General features: G+C 42.7%; 1 long non-coding RNA gene across 5 annotated transcripts; it reads right to left on the minus strand.

The window, feature by feature from the left end:
* Positions 1 to 484: 484 nt before the first annotated feature.
* LOC107811883 (uncharacterized) lies at positions 485 to 22565 on the minus strand. Of its 5 annotated transcripts, XR_012694312.1 has the most exons (7): positions 22419 to 22565; positions 21458 to 21531; positions 17851 to 19527; positions 9478 to 9547; positions 8528 to 8591; positions 6486 to 7979; positions 485 to 762 (listed from the first exon to the last, which is right to left on the minus strand). It is a non-coding gene; the product is annotated as an uncharacterized LOC107811883 (long non-coding RNA). The 5 variants fall into 5 exon arrangements; XR_012694311.1 differs by lacking the exon at positions 6486 to 7979; XR_012694314.1 differs by lacking the exons at positions 485 to 762; positions 6486 to 7979 and having other exon boundaries at positions 8314 to 8591; positions 17851 to 18953; positions 19257 to 19527.

Below are 22565 nucleotides of genomic sequence, written 5' to 3' on the forward strand. Positions count from 1 at the left end.
AAACTCTATCTTGAAAAGAAAAGGTCAACACAAATGTCCATGAAAATGCTATTTATGATATCGTTCTCTCCAGACATGCTTTGAAATTTGGATTTGAATCCTCTCTTCTTCTTTTTCTTTACTTAAGAGAAAAAGTTTAGTCCTTCTTGAGGATATACATCTTTAAAATTTGATGCAGTAGATGATAAACAATCTTTTTAAAGGTATTTCTCTTGAGAACATTTGATGTAAATGATTTTTTAGTGTAGTACTTCACATTTATTTACATCAACTGACAGAACTTCATGATAACTTAATATCCTTTTATCATTTTTTTGTGCACATTTCAAAATTCTTATCACATGACCAAGTGTCACGACCCCGATTTGCCTTCCGTGAACTATCGTGACTGTACCTAGTCCTCTACAACTAGGTAAGCCTAAATTGCGGAAGATAATTAAATTGCAGAATAAAAATAAATTAAAATAGAATGAAGAGTGATAAAAGAGTGTTTAAAAGTGCCGCTCGGTATATACAATATTTAATTCTCAAACCAATACATACTTCCAAGACCCGGAAATTCATGAATCACAGGCTAAGGATCACTGCACAGTACTCTAACTCCAGAATATCTAACAAGGAAAAGAAATACAGAAGGGAAAATGTTTAAAAGCTAGAATAGAAAGGGACTCTTCGGTCTGCGGACGCGGCAGATATACCTCGAAGTCGCTGGATCAGTCGTCTCGCCTCAAGGGTGATAGGACTGAGTCGTTGTACCTGGATCTGCACATGAAAAATATGCGCAGAAGGTGCATGAGTACACCACAGCGGTACTCAGTAAGTGCCAAGCCTAACCTCGGTCGGGTAGTGACGAGGAAGGTAAGGGCCCTACTGAAATTAAATAAAATATAAAGCTCAATAGTGTAGAACATGACAGTATAAATAAGTACAACAATAATAGTAACACAAGATATAAAGGGCAACAACAACTAGAATAGAGGCAAAATAATCACCGAGGGAACATAGCTCAACACAAAGATAGCAACCGGGGATCTACCAGGATACCGTCCTGTAGCCCCCAAATGTAAATGTCTACTGGATCTCCCGGGTGTCGTCCCGTAGTCCAACTCATAATGCGCCGGAGATCTACCGGAATCCCGTTCTGTAGTCCCCAAATGTAAATACCCAGTACTGGGGGAATCTACCAAATGCAGTCCCGTAGTTCCATATAACTGTGCAGGGGGGGTCTACCGGAATCCCACATCCGTAGTCCAAAACAAACAGGCAAGGGGGATCTACCGGAATCCCACATCCGTAGTCCCAAATGTAAATACACAGCAGCAACATGGAAATATATTCAGCAAATGTCAGTTTCATATTAAGGCAAATAGTTAATTCTAGTCTAGCATGCTGCACAGAATTCAGGTAAAATAGTTTGAGAAAATAAAGCAATTAAATCACTTAGACATGCTTTCCTATTCTAACAACAGGCCTAAAGTGCAAGTAATATAAACAGGAAAGGAAACCTACTTGTAATTACTTAATGAAAATCGAATTTTCAACAATTAGCACAAGTATGCACTCGTCACCTCACGTACAAGGCATTTCAATTAACAATAATACCAAATCCTAAGGGGAAGGTCCCTCACACAAGGTTAGACAAGCCACTTACCTCGAACATGCTCAAAATCAACCCAAAACCATGCTCTTGCCCCGAGTACTCGACTCCAAATGGCCCAAATTTATTCAATTCAATTGTATAATATAAATAACACTTAAAGTAACTGATTCTACCAAGAAATTCTAAGCTAGTACGTGAAATTGGGTAAAATGACCAAAATGCCTCTCTGGCCCACGTCACGAAATCGGATAAAATTTATATTTTCAGAATCCACATACTCTCACGAGTTCATGCATACCAAAATTATCCAAATCTAAGGTCATATTCCCAATCAAAAGTCGAATTCTAGGTCTAAGAACTTTCTTCCAACTTTTCCCCAATTAAATGATGAAACTAACTATAGATTGATGGAATATAACTAGAAAGGGTTAAAGAATTGTTACCATATGATCTCCTCTTCAATTTCCTCCCAAAATCGCCCTCTCCCGAGCTCCAAATCGAATTTCCAACTTTTGAAACTAAACCCTCGAAATCTAATATTTCTGCCGAGCTATTTCCGCATCTGCGGTCCAATAATCGCATCTGCGATACCACTTTTGCGGTTCTTACTTAAAAGCCCAATCTCGCACCTGCGACCTCAAATTCCGCATCTGCGGTCATGCAGGTGCGGTTCCTTATGTCGTTTCTGTAGTTCCTGGCCCCTTCCTCATTTTTACTTCTGCGACCATTGAGCCGCTTCTGTAGCGCCGCACCTGCGGGACCCAAACCGCAGGTACGGTTATGACAGATTACAGCTGAAGCTACAAACTTCAAACTCCAAAAATCTTTCCGTCAACCATCCAAAATCACCCCGTGGCCCCCGGGACCTCAACCAAACATGCCAACCAATCCTAGAACATCATTCAAACTTGTTCCAACCTTCGGAACGCTCAAAACAACATCAAAACACCTATTTTTCATCGAATTCAAGCCTATGAATTCCAAAAACTCTAAAAATACGCTTTCGGTCAAAAAGTCTATCAAACCTCGTCCGAATGACCTGAAATTTTGCACACACGTCACATTCAACACTACGGAGCTATTCCAAGTTCCAGAATTCCATTCCGACTCTCGTATCAAAATCTCACTATCGAACCGGAAACTTTAAAATTCGACCTTTTTGTATTTCAAGCCTAAATTAGCTATGGACCTCCAAAACACAATCCGAACACGTCCCTAAGCCCAAGATCACCCAACGGAGCTAACAGAACCATCAAATTTCCATTCCGAGGTCGTCTTCATACTGTTCCGACTACGGCCAACTTTCCAACACTTTAGCTCTTATTTAGGGACTAAGTGTCCCAAAACTCTTGGAAACTCAAAACCGAACATCCCGGCAAATCAAAATAGCAGAATAATCACGGAGAAAGCAATTAATAGGGGATCGGGGCATAAATTCTTAAGACGATCAGCCGAGTCGTCACATCTTCCTACACTTAAACATTCGTTCATCCTCGAACGAGCATAAAGACATACCTGAAGTAGTGAAAAGATGAGGGTAACGACTGCGCATATCCTGCTCGGTCTCCCAGGTCGCCTTCTCGACCGGCTGGCCACGCCACTGAACCTTTACTGATGCAACGTTCTTTGACCTCAGTTTTCTAACTTGTCTGTCCATTATTGCCATTGGCTCCTCAACATAGGATAGATCCTTGTCCAACTGGACTGACCTAAAATCCAACACGTGTGACGGATCACCGTGATACCTCCGGAGCATCGAAACATGAAATATTGGATGAACTTCGGCCAAGCTGGGAGGTAAGGCAAGCTCATAAGAAACCTCCCCAACACGCCTCAATATCTCAAAAGGGCCAATAAATCTCAGACTCAACTTTCCTTTCTTCCCGAATCTCATAACGCCCTTCATAGGCGAAACCCGAAGCAGAACCCACTCTCCAACCATATAGGAAAACCTTTCGGTCTGCGTAACTCTTCTGCCTGGATTGGGCTGTACGGAGTCTATCCTGAATCACCTTAACCTTCTCTAAAGCATCCTGAACTAAGTCTGTGCCCAATTATCTGGCCTCACCCGGCTCAAACCAACCCACCGGGGATCTACACCGTCTACTATATAAAGCCTCATACGATGCCATCTGAATGCTGGACTGATAGCTGTTGTTGTAAGCAAACTCCGCCAATGGCAAGAACTGATCCCAAGACCCTCCAAACTCGATCACACACGCACGGAGCATATCCTCAAGAATCTGAATAGTGCGCTTGGACTGTCCGTCTGTTTGAGGGTGAAATGTTGTATTCAACTCCACCCGAGTACCCAACTCATGCTGAACGGCTCTCCAGAATCGTGATGTGAACTGAGTACCTCTATCTGAAATGATGGACACTGGAATACCATGCAGACGAACAATCTCCTGGATATAAATCTCCGCTAATCGCTCTGAAGAATAAGTAGTACACACAGGAATGAAATGAGCGGACTTGGTCAGCCAATCCACAATCACCCAAATAGCATCGAACTTTCTCAAAGTCCGTGGGAGCCTAACTACAAAGTCAATGGTGATCCGCTCCCACTTCCACTCTGGAATCTCTATCTGCTAAAGCAACCCACCCGGTCTCTGATGCTCATACTTCACCTGCTGACAGTTGAGGCACCGAGCCACAAATCCAACTATATCTTTGTTCATCCGCCTCCACCAGTAGTGCTACCTCAAATCCTGATACATCTTCGCGGCACCCGGATAAATGGAATACCGCGAACTATATGCCTCCTCCAGAATCAACTCCCTAAGCCCATCAACATTGGGTACACAAATCCGACCCTGCACCCTTAATATACCATCATCACCAATGGTCACATCCCTAGCATCAGCGTGTTGAACCTTGTTCTTAAGGACAAGCAAATGAAGGTCATCATACTGACGCTCCCTGATACGATCAAATAAGGAAGACCGAGAAACCACGCAAGCTAGAACCCGATTGGGCTCCGAATGATCCAATCTCATAAACTGGCTGGCTAAGGCCTGAATATCTATCGCCATAGGCCTCTCCGATGCTGGTAAATAAGCCAAACTCTCCGCCCGGCGACTCAAAGCATCGGCCACCACATTGGCCTTGCCCAGATAATACAGAATAGTGATATCATAGTCCTTCAGCAACTCTAACCACCTCCTCTGGCACAAATTTAGATCCTTTTTGCTTGAATAGGTGTTGCAAGCTCCGATGGTCAGTATAAATCTCACAAGGCACACCATATAAATAATGGCACCAAATATTCAGGGCGTGAACAATGGAAGCTAACTCAAGATTGTGAACAAGGTAATTCTTCTCATGTATCTTCAACTGTCTGGATGCGTAGGCAATCACCCTACCGTCCTGAATCAACACCGCTCTGAGGCCAATTCTCAAGGCATCACAATAGACCGTATAAAACCCCAAACCTGTAGGCAATATCAAAATTGGGGTTGTAGTCAAAGCTGTCTTGAGCTTCTGAAAGCTCGTCTCACACTCCTCCATCCACTGGAATAGAGCACCCTTCTAGGTCAACCTGCTCATAAGGGCTGCAATCGATGAAAACCCCTCCACAAAACGATGGTAGTAACCCGCCAAGCCAAGAAAACTGCGGATCTCTGTAGCTGAGGATGGTTTGGGCCAACTCTGCACGGCCTCTATCTTTTTCGGATCCACCAACCCTCACTCGATACCACGTGGCCTAAGAATGCCACTGAATCCAACCAAAACTCACATTTGCGAACTTAGCATATAACTTCTTCTCTCTCAGAGTCTGAAGCACAGTCCTCAGGTGCTGCTCATGATCTTCCCCATTTCGGAAATACACTAGAATATCATCAATAAAGACAATGATGAACGAGGCAAGATACGGCAGGAACACATTGTGCATCAAGTGCATAAAAGTTGTTGGGGAATTGGTCAGCCCAAATGACATGACAAGGAACATGTAGTGACCATACCGAGTCTTGAAAGCAGTCTTCGGGATATCTGGCTCTCGAATCTTCAACTGATGGTAACCTGCGCGCAAATCATATCTTAGAAAACACCCTGCGCCCTGAAGCTAGTCAAACAGATCATCAATACAAGGCAAAGGATAACAGTTCTTCACTGTAACCTTATTCAACTGGCGATAATCAATACACATACGCATAGAACCATCCTTTTTCTTCACAAACAAGACAGGAGCACCCCCAAGGTGATACACTGGGCCAAATAAAACCCTTATCAAGCAATTCCTGTAACTGATCCTTCAACTCAGGAGGAGCCATACGATACGGAGGAATAGAAATAGGTTGAATGCCCGAACAACAGATCAATGCCAAAATCAATATCTCTATCAGGCGGCATGCCCGGAAGATCAGCTGGAAACACATCGTAAAAATCCCGTACTACTGGAACTGAATCAATTGAAGGGATATCAATACTGGCATCTCTCACATAAGCTAAATACGCGTCACACCCCTTCTTAACCATACGTTTAGCTTTAATAAAAGAAATAACTCTGCTGGGAGTGTGATCTAAAGTACCCCTCCACTCAACACGCGGTATACCTGGCATAGCCAGCATCACGATTTTGGCGTGACAATAAAGAATAGCATAATGGGGTGACAACCAGTCTATGCCCAAGATAATGTCACAATCTACCATACTGAGCAACAATAAATCGGCTCTGGTCTCAAAACCATTAAAAGCAACCAAACACGACTGATAAACACGGTCCATAATAAGAGAATCTCCCACAGGAGTAGAACATAAACAGGGGAACTCAAAGAATCCCGAGATACACCCAAATGCGAAGCAAAATAAGAAGACACATAAGAATAAGTGGATCCTGGATCGAATAGAACCGATGCATCTCTGTGACAAACCAGTATAATACCTGTGATGACAGAATTGGAGGCAACAGCCTCGGTACAGGCAGGAAGGGCATAGTATTGGGCCTGGCCTCCCCCTCCAAGGTGAACTCTACCTCCCCGACCTCCACCTCTGGCTGGCTGAGCAGGTGGGGTAGCAACTGGAGCTATAACCATAGCCTAAGAACTCTGTGGGGCACGCTGTGGCTAAGAAATCTCTGGAGTTGCACCCCTTCCAAGTCTGGGGAAATCCCTCACCATATGACATGTGTCACCACACTCAAAGTTCTGGGAGGACGTGGTGGCTGTGACTGGATCTGACCAGGTTTGCTGGACTGACCTCTGAAAGCACCCCGCGCAGGAGGCGCCAGATACCGGTGGTGCATAATAAGGCTCCTGAGGTGTAGGAGGAGCTGGAATACCACTGGCTACTGGAAGAGTTGAATGAACAGGGCGACTCATATAACCCCTACCATGACGACCTGCTGCTGGGGCACGGGCACCAGAGAAAGGGCCCGACTCTCGAAACCTCTTAGCCTCCCTCTCCTCTATATCCCTAGCATTCATACCCTCAATCATCCTAGCAATGCTCACCACCTGCTGATAAGAAATATCCATCTCCAACTCACGAGCCATGCTAGACCTGATACTGGGAATAAGGCCCTCAATAAACTGGCGAACCCTCTCGCGAACAGTAGAAAACAAGGTTGGTGCATGCCTAGCCAAACTAGTGTAACGGACAGCATACTCTGCGACAGTCATAGCACCCTGGCGCAAATGCTCAAACTCTGCATGCTATGCATCCCTGAGGCTCTGAGGAACATACTCTTTCAGGAACAGATCTGAAAACTGAGTCCAAGTCAGTGAAGCAGCCTCATCCGGACTGTCTAACTCATAGGTGCGCCACCACTCATATGCGGCTCCTTGAAGCTGGAAGGTAGTGAAGGAAACCCCGCTCGATTCTGATATACCCATGGTACAGAGAATGCAATAACTCTCATCTAGAAATACCAGAGCATCCTTCGATGCTACACCGCTGAATACAGGAGGCTTGTACCTCTTGACTACTCCTCCTCGGAAGCCGCTACCCTGTCCTCGGGTTGATCTCGGACTGCAGGTGGTACAGGAATAATCTCAAGGACCTGCTCAACATGCACTCGCTTCTCAGGAGTGCAGGCGGCGGGAGTCTGTGCTCCTCCCCCGGCCTGAGATGTAGCTGCAGCAAGGGGAAGCAACCCTTCCTGAGCCAGAGTGGTGTACATGCTCATGAATTGTGCCAGAGTCTCCTGAAGAGTAGTAGTAGTAGTAATAGTAGTAGTAGTAGTAGTAGTAGTAGGCATGTCAGGTGCCTGGACCCCGGCTGGAACTGCTGGTGGTACCTCGGCAGCAGCTCGCGCAGGTGATCTTGCTGCACCACGTGCGCGTCCTCGGCCTCTACCCCAGCCCCGGCCCCGGCCTCTGACGGCTGCAGTAGGGGGCGCGGGTGCCTGATCATCTCGGGTAGCGTGTGTCCTCACCATCTGTGAGAGAATAGAAGATAGAAGTTTAGAATTATGATGTCAAAATATCGCACGATAAGGAAATCAATAAAGTGAAATTTTCCTAACAGTTACATAGCCTCTCGTAGATAAGTACACACGTCTCCGTACCGATCAGCGAGACTCTAATAAATCGGCTTGTGATCCATGACTCTTATGAACCTAGAGCTCTGATACCAACTTGTCACGACCCCGGCTCACCCTCCGTGAACAATCGTGACGGAACCTAGTCCTCTACAACTAGGTAAGCCTAAATTGCGGAAGATAACCAAAGTGCGGAATAAAAACAAATTAAAATAGAATGAAGAGTGATAAAAAAGTGTTTAAAAGTGCCGCTCGGCATACACAATATTTAACTCTCAAACCAATACATACTTCCAAGACCCGGAAATTCATGAATCACAAGCTAAGGATCACTGCACAGTACTCTAACTCCAGAATATCTAACAAGGTAAAGAAATACAGAAGGGCAAATGTTTAAAAGCAAGAATAGAAAGGGACTCTTCGGTCTGCGGACGCGACAGATATACCTCGAAGTCGCTGGAGCAGTCGCCTCGCCTCAAGGGTGATAGGACTGAGTCGCAGTACCTGGATCTGCACATGAAAAACATGCGCAGAAGGGGCATGAGTACACCACAGCGGTACTCAGTAAGTGCCAAGCCTAACCTCGGTCGGGTAGTGACGAGGAAGATCAGGGCCCTACTGAGGTTAAATAAAATATAAAGTTCAATAGTGTAGAACACGATAATATAAATAAGTACAGCAATAAAAGTAACACAAGATATAAAGGGCAACAACAACTAGAATAGAGGCAAAATAATCACTGAGGGAACACAGCTCAACACAGAGATACAACCGGGGATCTACCAGGATACCGTCATATAGCCCCCAAATGTAAATGTCCAGTGAATCTCCCATGTGTCGTCCCGTAGTCTAACTCACAATGCGGCGGGGATCTACCGGAATCCCGTTCCGTCGTCCCCAAATTTAAATACCCAGTACTAGGGGAATCTACCGGGTGCAGTCCCGTAGTTCCATATGACTGTGCAGGGGGATCTACCGGAATCCCACATCCGTAGTCCCAAATAAACAGGCAAGGGGAATCTACCGGAATCCCACATCCGTAGTCCCAAATGTAAATACACAGCAGCAACATGGAAATATATTCAGCAAATGTCAGTTTCATATTAAGTCAAACAGGTCATTCTAGTTTAGCATGCTGCACAGAATTCAGGTAAAACAGTTTGAGCAAATAAAGCAATTAAATCACTTAGACAAGCTTTCCTAAGCTAACAACAGGCTTAAAGTGCAAGTAATATAAACAGGAAAGGAAACTACTAGTAATTACTTAATGAAAATTGGATTTTCAACAATTAGCACAAGTACGCACTCGTCACCTCACGTACAAGGCATTTCAATTAACAATAATACCAAATCCTAAGGGGAAGGTCCCCCACACAAGGTTAGACAAGCCACTTACCTCGAACCGGCTCAAAATCAACCTGAAACCACGCTCTTGCCACGAGTACTCGACTCCAAATGTCCCAAATCTATTCAATTCAATTGCATAATATAAATAACACTTCAAGTAACTGATTCTACAAAGAAATTCTAAGCTAGTACGCAAAATTAGGTAAAATGACCAAAATGCCCCTCGGGCCCACATCTCGAAATCGGGTAAAATTTATATTTTCAGAATGTTCATACTCTCATGAGTTCATGCATACCAAAATTATCCAAATCTAAGGTCATATTCCCAATCAATAGTTGAATTCTAGGTCTAAGAACTTTCTTCCAACTTTTCCCCAATTAAATAATGAAACTAACTATAGATTGATGGAATATAACTAGAAAGGGTTAAAGAATTGTTACCCAATGATCTCCTCTTCAATTTCCTACCCAAAATCGACCTCTCCCGAGCTCCAAATCGAATTTCCAACTTTTGCAACTAAACCCTCGAAATCTCATATTTCTGCCTAGCTATTTCCGCAGCTGCGGTCCAATAATCGCATCTGGGGAACTGTTTCTGCGGTTCTCACTTAAAAGCCCAATCTCGCACCTGCGACCTCAAATTCCGCATCTGCGGTCACGCAGGTGCGGTTCCTTATGCCGCTTATGCGGTTCCTGGCCCCTTTCTCATTTCCACTTCTGCGACCACTGAGCCGCTTCTGCAGTGCCGCACCTACGGGACCCAAACCGCAGGTGCGGTTAAGACAGATAACAACTGAAGCTGCAAACTTCAAACTCCAAAAATCTTTCCGTCTACCATCCGAAATCACTCTGAGGCCCCCGGGACCTCAACCAAACATGTCAACCAATCCTAAAATATCATTCAAACTTGTTCCAACCTTCGAAACACTCAAAACAACATCAAAACACCTATTTTTCATCGGATTCAAGCCTGAGAATTCCAAAAACTCTAAAAATACGCTTTCGGTCAAAAAATCTATCAAATCTCTTCTGAATGACCTGAAATTTTGCACACTCGTCACATTCAACACTACGGAGCTACTCCAACTTCCGGAATTCCATTCCGATCCTCGGATAAAAATCTCACTATCGAACCGGAAACTTCAAAATTCGACCTTTCGGTATTTCAAACCTAAATTAGCTTTGGACCTCCAAAACACAATCCGAACACGCCCCTAAGCCCAAAATCACCCAACAGAGCTAACGGAACCATCGAATTTCCATTCCGAGACCGTCTTCATACTGTTCCGACTACGGCCAACTTTCCAACACTTAAGCTCTCATTTAGGGACTAAGTGTCCCAAGATTATCCGAAACTCAAAACCGAACATTCCGGCAAATTAAAATAGCAGAATTAAATACGGGGAAAGCAGTTAATAGGGGATCGGGGCGTAAATTCTTAAGACGACCGACCGGGTCGTCATACGATGAGTTTTTTTTCGTTGCGTCTTTTTTGTCCATTGAGTATTTGTTTCGCTTTAATACTCTCATAGTATTTTAAATTCCAGCTTGACAGGTCTTTGGAAATTTCGTTAATTCCTCCTTAACCGTTTAAAATCAATTAGAGCATGTAAATATTTTTTTCACTTTTCTCTTTTTATACCCTCCCATCGGCTCATGTACTTCTTTTCTGTAAATTTTTTTTCTTTAAATTATTCTATTTGAATTGGTGCAAACCACGTTTATCATCTACCAAGCAAACCAAATAACTTGCTAGACTTTTGGTTCATTGCAGGCAACAAGAATAGAATAAACTTTCTCAAACTAAGGAAATTTGAGTTGTTTAGACTTTTTAACAGTGAATTGGGATTTCATGTTGGCTTCAAGGAAGACATTGGAGTCTCATGGTTAAGAAATAAGAAGCCATTGCCAAAATGATATTATCGTTATAACATCTGAGGAGAAATAAGCAAACTTTGAAAATATAAGAACCATTAACCAACTAGGAAAATATAAGGATTTTTTTCCTACTTCAGTACTAACGTACTTTTACATATTCCTCTTTAGTTCTCTAATTTTTCTATAGCCATGATTGCTACAACGGGGTCTATTCGGTAGAGAGGGGAGAGTTTCGCCTCCGGCATTCAAGACCAACGAGAGTATACCTTGAAGATTACTTCTTTGATAGGAGAAGAGCACGTTGAGTTAGTGAGAAATGACTACAAATGGGGGAAAAAGTAGTGTTACAAACATTTTCCCCGGATGAGGGCATCACGGATTGTGCCGATGGATTTTTGAATGTGTACACGTATCCTTTCACATTGGGCTCCCTTGATAGGGTTGTGCTCAACTTTTGTTTAAAGTATCAGGTTACCTTGGCACAGATCCGCCTGTCATTTCGGCGAACAGTGTTGATGATGAGATTTTTTGCGGAGAAGGCGGGGCTTGAACTTACGCTCAGTCATCTTATTAGGTTGTACCAGCCCTTTCACCATTGAGGTCTGCTAACTTTGCGATGTCAATCGACCACGCCCTTTGTTGTTGATGATGAGGAAGATGGAGACGGGGAATGGATGAGTCGCTTCGTCCGAGTACGGACCGCTGACATTATCCCCGTGGAGCCTATGCCATTCCTTGAGGAATGGAACTATACACGTAAGTGGTAAATTTCGTGCCTTCTTAGTTTTGTCTATGGAGAAAACTGGTTTCATAGTCGTGCCTTCTTTTCTTTATCTGCAGCGGTTTCATAGGTGTCGGGCGATGTTCCCGATTTGCCAGATTGGGTTCGGAAGTTGGCGACTCACTCGAGCGCAAGTGGCGAGCCTTGTCCCGGGGCAGATGGGAAGCAAAACGTGATGGTGCATGTTGTGCTATTTTTCCTTTCCCTTCCTTCATTCGGAGAGTCATTTTCCCTTTATGCGTATTAATCTTGCTATTGTAGGCATCGGAGAGCCTTTCGAGGCGAGGATGCGCTCCTTTGTAGAGGGGGAAGGGTTGCCAGCTTTCGGGATAAAGAACAACAACAATAACCGAGAGATGCTTTTTCAGGGAGATGGCGCTCAAAGCAAGGCAAAACGAGATCGGGGCTTCGGAGCGGAAGCATCATACAATCCTGTCGCGACCGTGGTTCCTGGTTTTGGAAAGATGGTTTCTCCCGTGTTGTCGCCTTCTTTTTTCGTTGACAGTACTTCAAGGGATACTAGAAACTCGGGGTCGCATGCACCGAGCGACCGTGCCTCGATTGGAGTTGACCCTTTCCGAGCTGAGGGAACTAGGTTGGCAGATGTGCGCTTGGCCTTCGAGGAAGCCCAGCGGCTTCACTTCGTGGTGAGTTTCGGTACAGGCCTTTCGAACTTCGCAACTTCCTTTCCTTATTGGGTTTTCTTTTGCAGGCCTTCGACAAGCTTAAGTCTGAGTTACTTCATCGCGAAGCCAGGTTGCGGAAAACTCTAGATGAGGAGAGATCCCTTAGGCTCCTTTGCAATGAAAAGGAAGTTGAGTTGGTACACTTGTGGTATGAGGTAAGTCGGAGCTTGAATTATGAGAACTACTTGAAGAAGCATGTAATTTTCTGTCCCGGGTGAGCGTACATTCCGCCTTCTAGCTTTTGATGGTAACACTTTATTTATTTCAGTTGCAGAAAAAGACAGAGGCCTTGGAGCGCCTTTGGGATGAAGCTGGCCGAGCCAGGCGTGAGCATGATGAGCTAAAAGCTCGGGCGGAGGCTCAACCTTTAGAGGGGAAGGGTGCTCTGGCTAAAGTTCCTACTTTTGAGGCTCAACTTCGCTCAGCTCGTGATGATGCTTTGGTTCAAACAGATATGACTACAAAGCTCGAGTCCGAGCTTTCGAAAGTCAGGGCTGAGATCGTTGATGCCTGAGCTGAAGCCGTAATGAGCCAAACTAAGGCTGACCAGGAGATGGCAATCTATTTAAAGGACGCTACCGATGCTCAAGCTAGGCTGAGAAGGATCCTCGACCGCGAAGAGAGGATTGAAGAATATGCTCGTTGCAAGTCTCGAAGAAAGACCCTCGAGAAGATCCGTGCTAGGGGTTTCACCCTCTTGGAAGAGTTGGCGCGAGCGAGGGCGGACGAGCGTGATGCTCGGTTACTTCTGTCTGACGCCAAAGAAAGCGAGGACGAGGCCGGCAGGCCATAGCTCCCAAGGGGCGTAGATTTTTCCATCTGTATATAGCATTTTCAAAGAATGTTTGTAGATGGAGATTGCGTTTTTTTGTATATGTGTATAAAAGAAAACCTTACGGCTTTATTTCTTCTATATCTCTTTTTGTCTCGAATTTGGCTAGGCAAACTGGTCTTTGAGTTAGTAGGAATCCTTAGGTTCGTGATATGGCCCTGGTGCTCATTAGGCTAGCCCATAGGCTCTTACGCGCTTGGTCGATGCGACCTTTTATGTGTACTGGCGACAACAACTCTTACGCCTTGCTCTTAGTCGTATTTAGTTAACTATTTTGGGTTCAGTCTCTGAATCGGATTTTGACTCAAGCTCATTCGACCCTCATGTTTGGTATTTGTGCGGGCTGGCAACAATCGCTCGGATTTCGACTCGAGCTCATTCGACCCTCAAGTTTTGTATTTTGCGGGCTGGCGACAATGGCTCTTATGCCTTGGGCCGATGTGGCCTTTTAGTGTGGGCTGGCGACAATGGCTCTTACACCTTGCTCTTAGGCATATTTAGTTAACTATTTTGGGTTCAGTCTCCGAATCAAGTTTCGAATCGAGCTCATTCAACCCTCAAGTTTTGTATTTGTGCGGGTTGGCAACAATGGCTCTTACGCCTTAGGCCGATTCGGCCTTTTAGTGTGGGCTGGCGACAATGGATCTTACACCTTGGGTCGAAGCAACCTTTTATTGGCTTTATTTTTCCCTCGTAAAGGACTTTTTGGAATAATGTTTGCCTGACTCTTTGATGGTTCGATAAAAACCTCGATTACGAGTCATTATATGGCGATAATCGAGCACCTCGGGAGGTTTGGCTCAGAGGCTGAGTATCTCAAAGCCTGTGATTTGGAGGTGACATGGTCGAAGCTCTTTTGCCTATATCGAGGGTAGCCTGTTTAACCGATTCTTTTTCGAAGTAGATTCGAAGTAATTGAAGGCCTGTGATTTTGTAGTGACGGTCGGGCATCCCCGAGTCGCGTTAGTTCGGCTGGTACAGCCTTGTGACCGGAGTCATTTGTGTTCGGCCGGAGCCTTTAAGTCCCGAGTGAAGTAGTTTCAGCATCTATATCGAGGGTATGCCTTTTTAGGGGTCTTACAAGTTTGATATATAGCCAAAACTTTAAGATAAGGCTTATTCCTTTAATGAGCACTTACAAGGTTTACATGCCTTGGAGGTCTTATAGTTTTACATGCCTTTGAGGTCTTACAGTTTTGGATACTTGGTACAAATAGTGTTCATGCCTTTCTTGAGGTCTTACAGATATTGCTATTGCCTTATGTAGGTCTTACAAGACCGAGGCTGCCCGCATGTGGCCTTATGACCTCAGGTTTTGATAAATCGATAGAAGTGCTGCTTGACGGTAGTCCCCGAGTCGTCGAGGGTTTCTTGACTCGGGAGCCATTACTTGTAAACTTGGTATTGCCTCATTGAGGGGTTACGATTTTGGCGATTCCGACCCTGGGGTCATGTGATTTTTGAGATTTTGGCATTAGTCCCCGAGTGTTCGGGGCACTTTCGGCCTTGGAGACGTTTCATGATTTTCATGTTGCCTCGCTGAGGGCTTATGAGTTTGGAGTCCCAATCCGGAGGTTGTTCAGGTGTTGAATTGTTGACGCTAGTCCCCGAGTGCTCTGGACATTTTGTCGGAGGAGTCATTTTCGTAAAGGTGTCGAGTTTCTTTTGGAGTGTGAGATGCTTTGATAAAAGATATTCTTCGATTACTTGGTACAAGTGTACATGTTTTTTCCGTCGGGGGCCCAACTATATGGACATGATTCGTTCGACCATTTGGCCCGGTACATCATTTTCCTATTGGGACCCCATTTGGCATTTCTTAGCTTTTCCGAGCGGATGACCTTCCGGGGGATGCCCCCAGTGTTCGAGGTTGATTGCAAAAGAAGCCTTGAATACTTGTCGAGTCGTCCTTATATATCATGTGTATGTTGCCTCATTAAAAACCTTGCCGGTAAAACCCTTTTCGGGACAAAAACTTGATCGAAGGAAAAGAGTGCAACGGATGCTTTGAAACCTTAAGGTCTTTGGGGTGGGCTAGCGCTTTGACTACTTCGGTCGGGCTCCTGCGTAAGGGTTAGTGTGAAATAAAAATGGAAAAGGGAGAGGGTTATACCTTAGTGTAGGATGCGCCAGTGACATTTTGAGGTCCAATATGTTCTACTCGTTTGTGATGAGGACGCGGTACGGTCCTTTGCTTTGTTTAATCGGGATAAACCGAAGATGTAGTTTGATTACCCTTTGGCCCCTTCGCGGGTGGAGGTGTTGGTGCCGGCTCCACATCTTGTTCGAGAACTTTTGTCTTGCCGCATGTTGTTCCCTGTAGACGGTTTTAATTCCATCCTTTGTCGGGAATTTCATCATTTGGTGGAGGGTGGATGGTACTGCTCTTATGCAGTGTATCCACGGCCTCCCGAACAAGGCGTTTTACCTCATGTCTCCTTCGATGACATGGAATTTGACTTTTTGGGTTGTGTCGGCCGCGTTGACTGGGAGGGTGATTTCTCCTTTCATTGTTTCACTTGCCATGTTGACTACGTTGAGGACTCGAGTGGCGGGCATGATTTGGTCAAGCAGTCTGAGCTGCTCTATTACCCTCGACCTGATAATGTTAGCCGAGTTACCTGGATCCACGAGTACACGTTTTATTTGAAATGTATTTACGAGGAAAGAGATTACCAGTGCGTCATTGTGCGGTTGAGACAAGGTCTCAGTATCCTCTTTGCTGAATGGGAGGGCATCCTCGGGTATGTACCCCCAGGTTCGCTTTTCTCTGGTGATGGATATTTTTGTCCTCCTCATTACGGGTTCATGTGGGGCATCGATGCTCCCAAGATCATGTGGATGACATGTTGCGGCTCATTCGTTTCATTTTTCTTGGCCGCATCTCTTTCCTGGAACTAATTTTTGGCTCGGTCGCTGAGGAATTCCCGGAGATGATCTTTGTTAAGTAGTCGGGCTACCTCTTCTTGGAGCTGGTAGCAATCCTCGGTCCTATGGTCGTGCGTGTTGTGGAATTCACACACTAAGTTATGATTCCTTTGTGAAGGATCTGATTGTACAGGCCTAGGCCAACTGGCATCTTTGATTTTACTGATGGAGACACGATGTCTGATACATTGACATTGAAGTTGTATTCTGATAAGCGAGGTGCCTCCGTTAGCCCTACGTTTCTATCAAATCTGGCTTTGTTAATGAGTCCCCGAGGATTCTATCCTCGGTCTATCCTTCGATCGTTGCGAGGTGGGTTGCGCCTCGGGGCGTTCCTTCTATCTTCGATGTACGACTAATATATTTCTTTGTTTGGCTTTGGCTCCTTCGCTAGAAGCTTGCTTGGGTATACTGAGCCCGAGGGGGCCCCTAGCTGGTCATCTTCGACCCTGATCTTTGATTGGTATCGGTTATGGACGTCCGACCAGGTCACAGCGGGATACTTGACCAAATTCTATTTCAACTGCTTTGAAGCCACCGAGCTTCGTTCATTCAGACCTTGAGTGAAGGCATGCACTGCCCAGTCGTTGGATACCGGTGGTAGTTCCATTTGTTCTATTTGAAAGCGAGATACAAATTCTTGCAGCATCTCATTCTCCATTTTCTTAATTTTGAGGACGTCAAATTTCCTCGTGGCCACTTGATGGCTCCAGCATGTGCCCTTATTAAGGAATCCGCCAACATGGCAAATGAGTCTACAGAATTTGGGGCCAGGTTGTGATACCACATCATTTCCCCTTTATAAAGTATTTCCTCAAATTTCTTCAGTAGTACGGACTCGATCTTGTCGTCCCTTAGGTCGTTGCCCTTTACCGCACAAGTGTAGGCGGTGACATGCTCGTTGGGATCCGAGGTTTCGTTGTATTTCGGAAGGTATGGCATTCTGAACTTCTGTAGGATGGGTTTTGGAGCTACCTCATCTGGGAATGACCTTTGTATGAACTTCTTCGAATATACCTCTTTTAGGATCGGGGGTGTGCTCGGAACTTGGTCGACCCTGGAGTTGTAGGTCTCGACATTTTTGTCGTTGGCTTCTATTCTTTTCTTGCCTGATTCGATCCTTCTGGTGAGGTTCTCGAGCATTTTTATGATGACGGGATCGGTCATCGACCCGTTATTGCTCGATCTCTCTGGTACCTGTTTGGCTGGGGGAGTTGTCCCTGGTGCTACCATGCTAGGAGTTTTCTGGTGACTTTGTAGCTGAGCAATAGCCAGTTGTTGTGCCTGCAACATTTCAAAAATAACATGAAGACTAACCTCCCGTTCTTCCCTAGTTGGGGTTTTCTGAGCTTCTTGTTGATCTCCTTGGTTCACTCTTGTTGGTGTGCGAGCTTATATCGGCCTGTTGGGCGTCGTGCGAGACTGCGTCTGCCAAAATTGGTCCTGGTGTGTTCTCAAGGTTTCGTGGTGGCACACCAACACCTGGAGCAGCCACACCGTTTTCTCTGTGGTCCTCAAGATTGTTGTTTTCACCTCCATTCATTGAGTTAGACATTTCGACCTGAAATCGAAGATCTTGGACAAGAGAAAGCGTGAAAGATAACTTGCGTTATGTAGTAAAACCAGCAAGAAAATAATCAATATTATTTTTAGCACAACGGTGGGCGCCAAACTATTTACCGTAAAAGTGGTAATAATAATTAAATTTGATTATGGGACTTTAAAAATACGTGATTTATTTTTATGCTAGTTGGTAAGCAGTTGATACTATGTATCTGAGACTTAGAAGCGAAATAGGAGTTAAGGATAAGGCGATAACCAAACCGATAGGTTAACAAATCGGGGACTCGAGCTTGTCGATTCGGGGGCCTCGAGGTCGATTCCGGAGCTCAACTGTGAGCTATCGAACGTGATCGAGGTATGACTAACAGTTATAATAAAATCAACGAAGGCTCTTTATGGCCAATGATAAGCAATAAATGATGAACAATAATGAAGATAATAAATGGAATCAATAATATAAAGAGAATGTGTTAGAGAGCAGAGCAAATCTTCTTATATATTTTGTGTGGAGCGACTGAAGCAATAGAGGTCTACAAAATGACAAGGATCCCCTTTACATAGAAGGGGAATTCCAACATAGTACAAAATATATTAATGACAAAGAAGCGGAGATGGGACAGCTAGATGATACCCTAATTTAGGGTTAGGGTAGTCCACTAGGCTCTGTCAGTCCTAGCCGTGTACCTTAGGAACTCCTCATTTCTACTATAGCCGTGGTCAACATTGTCCCAAGGTCGGGCGTCGACGAACCTCGAGGGAGGAAACTCGACCATAGCCTTGTAGCCTCGAGGCTTCGAGATGATCTTCTGAGGTATCTCGACCATAGAATATTTGATGCCTTAGGCCCGCAATTCTAACTTTAATAAGACCACCCCAAATTATCATTATGGAGAAAAATAAATAAGACAAATAACCCCTAATTGAAAAATCAGTGTAATTCGGATGACACTTTAGTAATAAAAATGACGACCAATCTACGTCCATATTCTTTTGGAATGATGTAGAAATTCTTCAAATAGTTATGACATCAACAACTATGGGAAAAGGAAATATATAAAAGTAAGAAGCATCCAAGGTAAGCCCAACTCCAACAAAAAAGTAACAAAAACTCAAGAAGGAAAACTCAAACAATAGAAAGGAAGGACAAAGATGAGTAGTACCGTGAGAAGGTTGACCATTTTCAGCAATATTATGTATCCTTGATGTTTGTGATACTCGTTTACCTTAGCTATTTAAGGCTGTCTCTCATAAGCTATTATGGTCTCGTATGAGTCATTGACCTATACTTTATTCAATAACTTCTTTCACTTCTTTGAGAAAAAATGAAGTTCATTGACCAAGTGAACAATAATATTGATCACGTGCGTAGCAAATTGCGAAACTGTGTAACCGTGAAGATGCCTTTTTTAATCACCAGCAAATGCAAATTCCCTAAGAATAAAAATTAAAATTCATGAATAAATCAATATTTTTTCTTTTGGACAACCATAGCAACGGGGAAGTTTATGCCTAACATCTTTGAATGAATGAAGAAACATGAACAAAAGCCACAATATTTCTCATGTTCTAAATATTTCCAAATTTATAAAATAAAATAAAAAATAAATCTTACGATTATCTTGGCAAAATCATAATAACTACTCCATACCCTCACAAAATCCACCAATTTCTTCTTTTCCGTGTTGTTAAAGTTTCTCCAATCATCTACATGTAGAGGTGTTAGTTCTGGAGTTCTTGCAATAATTCCTAGAAAGCTAGCAAGTTTTCGACTCTCTTTCCCAATAGCATGGTTACGATTATTAAACGGCACATCAACTGTCTTCCCCGGCGGAAGTTTCCAAATATCTTATAATAAAGTAGGCCCATGAACCTTTTTGGCTTCTGAATTATCTAGAATTAAAAGATCTGAATCATCTGATGACTTCAAGAATTCTAATTCGTGTACAAAAACAAAGCCTTGCGACAAAGACAGTTCAAGAGATAAAAGGTATTGATTCACCAACAAAAACAATTGTCCAATGATTATAAAACCTTAGGATATTGCAATACAAGGGCTACAAGCAGCAAAATATAAGTAAAAGAAAGAACAAAGAATTCACTCAAATCAACTAATAATCAACCAATACAAATATGGAAAATTCATAGCTAACTAACTCATCTTCTATAGAATGACTCAAATTGAAAGCAGAAATTATATTTATTCAAATTTTTGCATTATAAAGATTCGTAGAAGTTCTTAAATAACACTTGCAAAATAATATTTTATAATTACCACCTATCTTATTCAGAATCTCTTTCATTTCCAATGTTATTTCTTCTCTCAATATTAGCTTCGCCATCATTTGGAGAATCTTGAGAATGTATGAACCGACAGAGAAAACGAACTGATTTTAGTAACAAGAATCTAACAACTAAAATTATAGGGGAAAACAACGGCTTAGTGTTTGGGAAGTATCTTGAACCAGCAAGAAGAAAGCGAGCATGGACTCTTAAAAGGTTCATTGAGACAGGTAAGCATGGTAGATGTCTTTGCATTAGAAGAATTTATAAAAATAAAATATATATTCTCTTGCTACACATGTAATTCAGTTAAATAAGAGTTTTCCTTAAGATTATCCCTTCTAATTCATAAAGTGAGACACTTCAGACTGCTAACTTAGATTCGGCACTTTGGACATGAAATAAAATTCTAGTTTTAATTCAAAAATAACGACAGAACCTATGAACATGATACGTGAGACATAAGAAAACACAAATTAAATTAACACTTGCATTACTGACTATCGGTAGGTGAACTTAACAGAAACTAACTTATCATTCCAGCTGGGAGGGTTTAATATTTAAATAAATAGATTTAAAATTGATCATTTCTTTTATTAATAAGTAGCAAATCTTAGAAGACATTCACCTAGCATATCAATCAATAATTAATACTTTCATGATTTAAAGTGCAAAAGACGAAACTAGAACTAACAGTATCTTTATAACAGAATTCAAGTCACAAATATATCTGGAAAAAATTAACATAATCAAATCAATAGAGCATTAACACGAAGAGATCTCGAAAACTAACAAACTGCATAGTTCATATCCACTTAAATCCACAATTCACATAGAATTACTTTACACTTAAATTAACAGAATTTTCTTTAAGTATAGTCTGCTATAAATAATAGCTTAAAACAATCGAAAGTAAATATATAGCATTAGGAAAAACAAAATAATCAATTCAACCAGTTGTCCGCCAATTTAACAACATCCAAAAGATCACAAATTACAACATAGCTGACACAAATAAATTATCTCACAAATTGCCATAGTTAGACATCACAAATTGGCTTAGGCTCAAGTGTTTGGGTACCTGGTAAGCAGAATACTTTGATGATTAAGATAAAAAGTGAAGGAGAAGAACGATGTCAGTAACAATCTCGAAACCTACATGAAAAGAGCAGATTGAGAGTTAAACAACAGCGATGCCTCAATAACTTTTTAAAGCAACAGTAAAGAAAATTACACATTTGACCATTGCTCTATAAAACATACCTTTATGACTCAAGACTATGTCTAATTACATACAAATTAACTCTGCTCTAATAAGTGCCTTAGTTATCTTAAACTGCTCAAATATAATGTGATAAATAATGAACTTATTTGCTAGTAGGTTCATGGAGTCTAACATAAGACTATGTCTAATTACATTCAAATTAACTCTAGTCAAATCAGTATTTTAGTTATCTTAACTTGTTCAAATATAATGTGATAAATAATAGAACTTATTTTCTAGTGGGTTTATGGAATCTAACATAATTCAAATGCTTTTCAGTAGAGAAACATAGAATTTCTTTTAGAACTAGTGCCTTGTTTTAAGTTTGTTTGAAAGGACTCAAGCTTTAAGCTGTGAAGAAGCCTGAGAGATCTAAGCGTAATCAATCAAGCATTTCTTTTCAGCATTTCTTTCTGTTGCTTAACTTTGACCGTTTATTAGCACCCCCAAACAGCCATTCTTAGTCATTTTCAAGCATATATTACGCTAAAATATTCTCTATGCCACATTACCTATCTTAAAACACTTTGAGCTCTAGAAACTGCTTCCCACTGTCCTACATCAAAAAAATCTTTATGGTATTATGCCATGCCTAAAGGCCTTCTCACAACGGAAACGTTCTAAAGCCCATTACCCATAAATTAGAAAAGATACTAAGAAAATTCTCATTCAAGAATTAAATCTTCGGCTATCAAAACCATACACCCAGCAATTAAAAATTTGCATCAACCCATAGACCTACCCAATTGAAAACCTAAAGATAAATAGAGATACTTACCAAGAATTTTGATGGTGGCCGGCAATTGGGTTGCCCGATGGAGATTTAGAGAGCAAACTGTCAGTGGCCGTATGAGTTGTTTTTCTTTAATCTAATTTCTAGGTATGAGAGGGTATAATATTTACGCGGTAGAGAATTTAGAGGAAA

The sequence above is a fragment of the Nicotiana tabacum genome, chromosome 8, assembly GCF_000715075.1.
Source record: "Nicotiana tabacum cultivar K326 chromosome 8, ASM71507v2, whole genome shotgun sequence".
In the NCBI taxonomy this organism is placed as follows: domain Eukaryota; kingdom Viridiplantae; phylum Streptophyta; class Magnoliopsida; order Solanales; family Solanaceae; genus Nicotiana; species Nicotiana tabacum.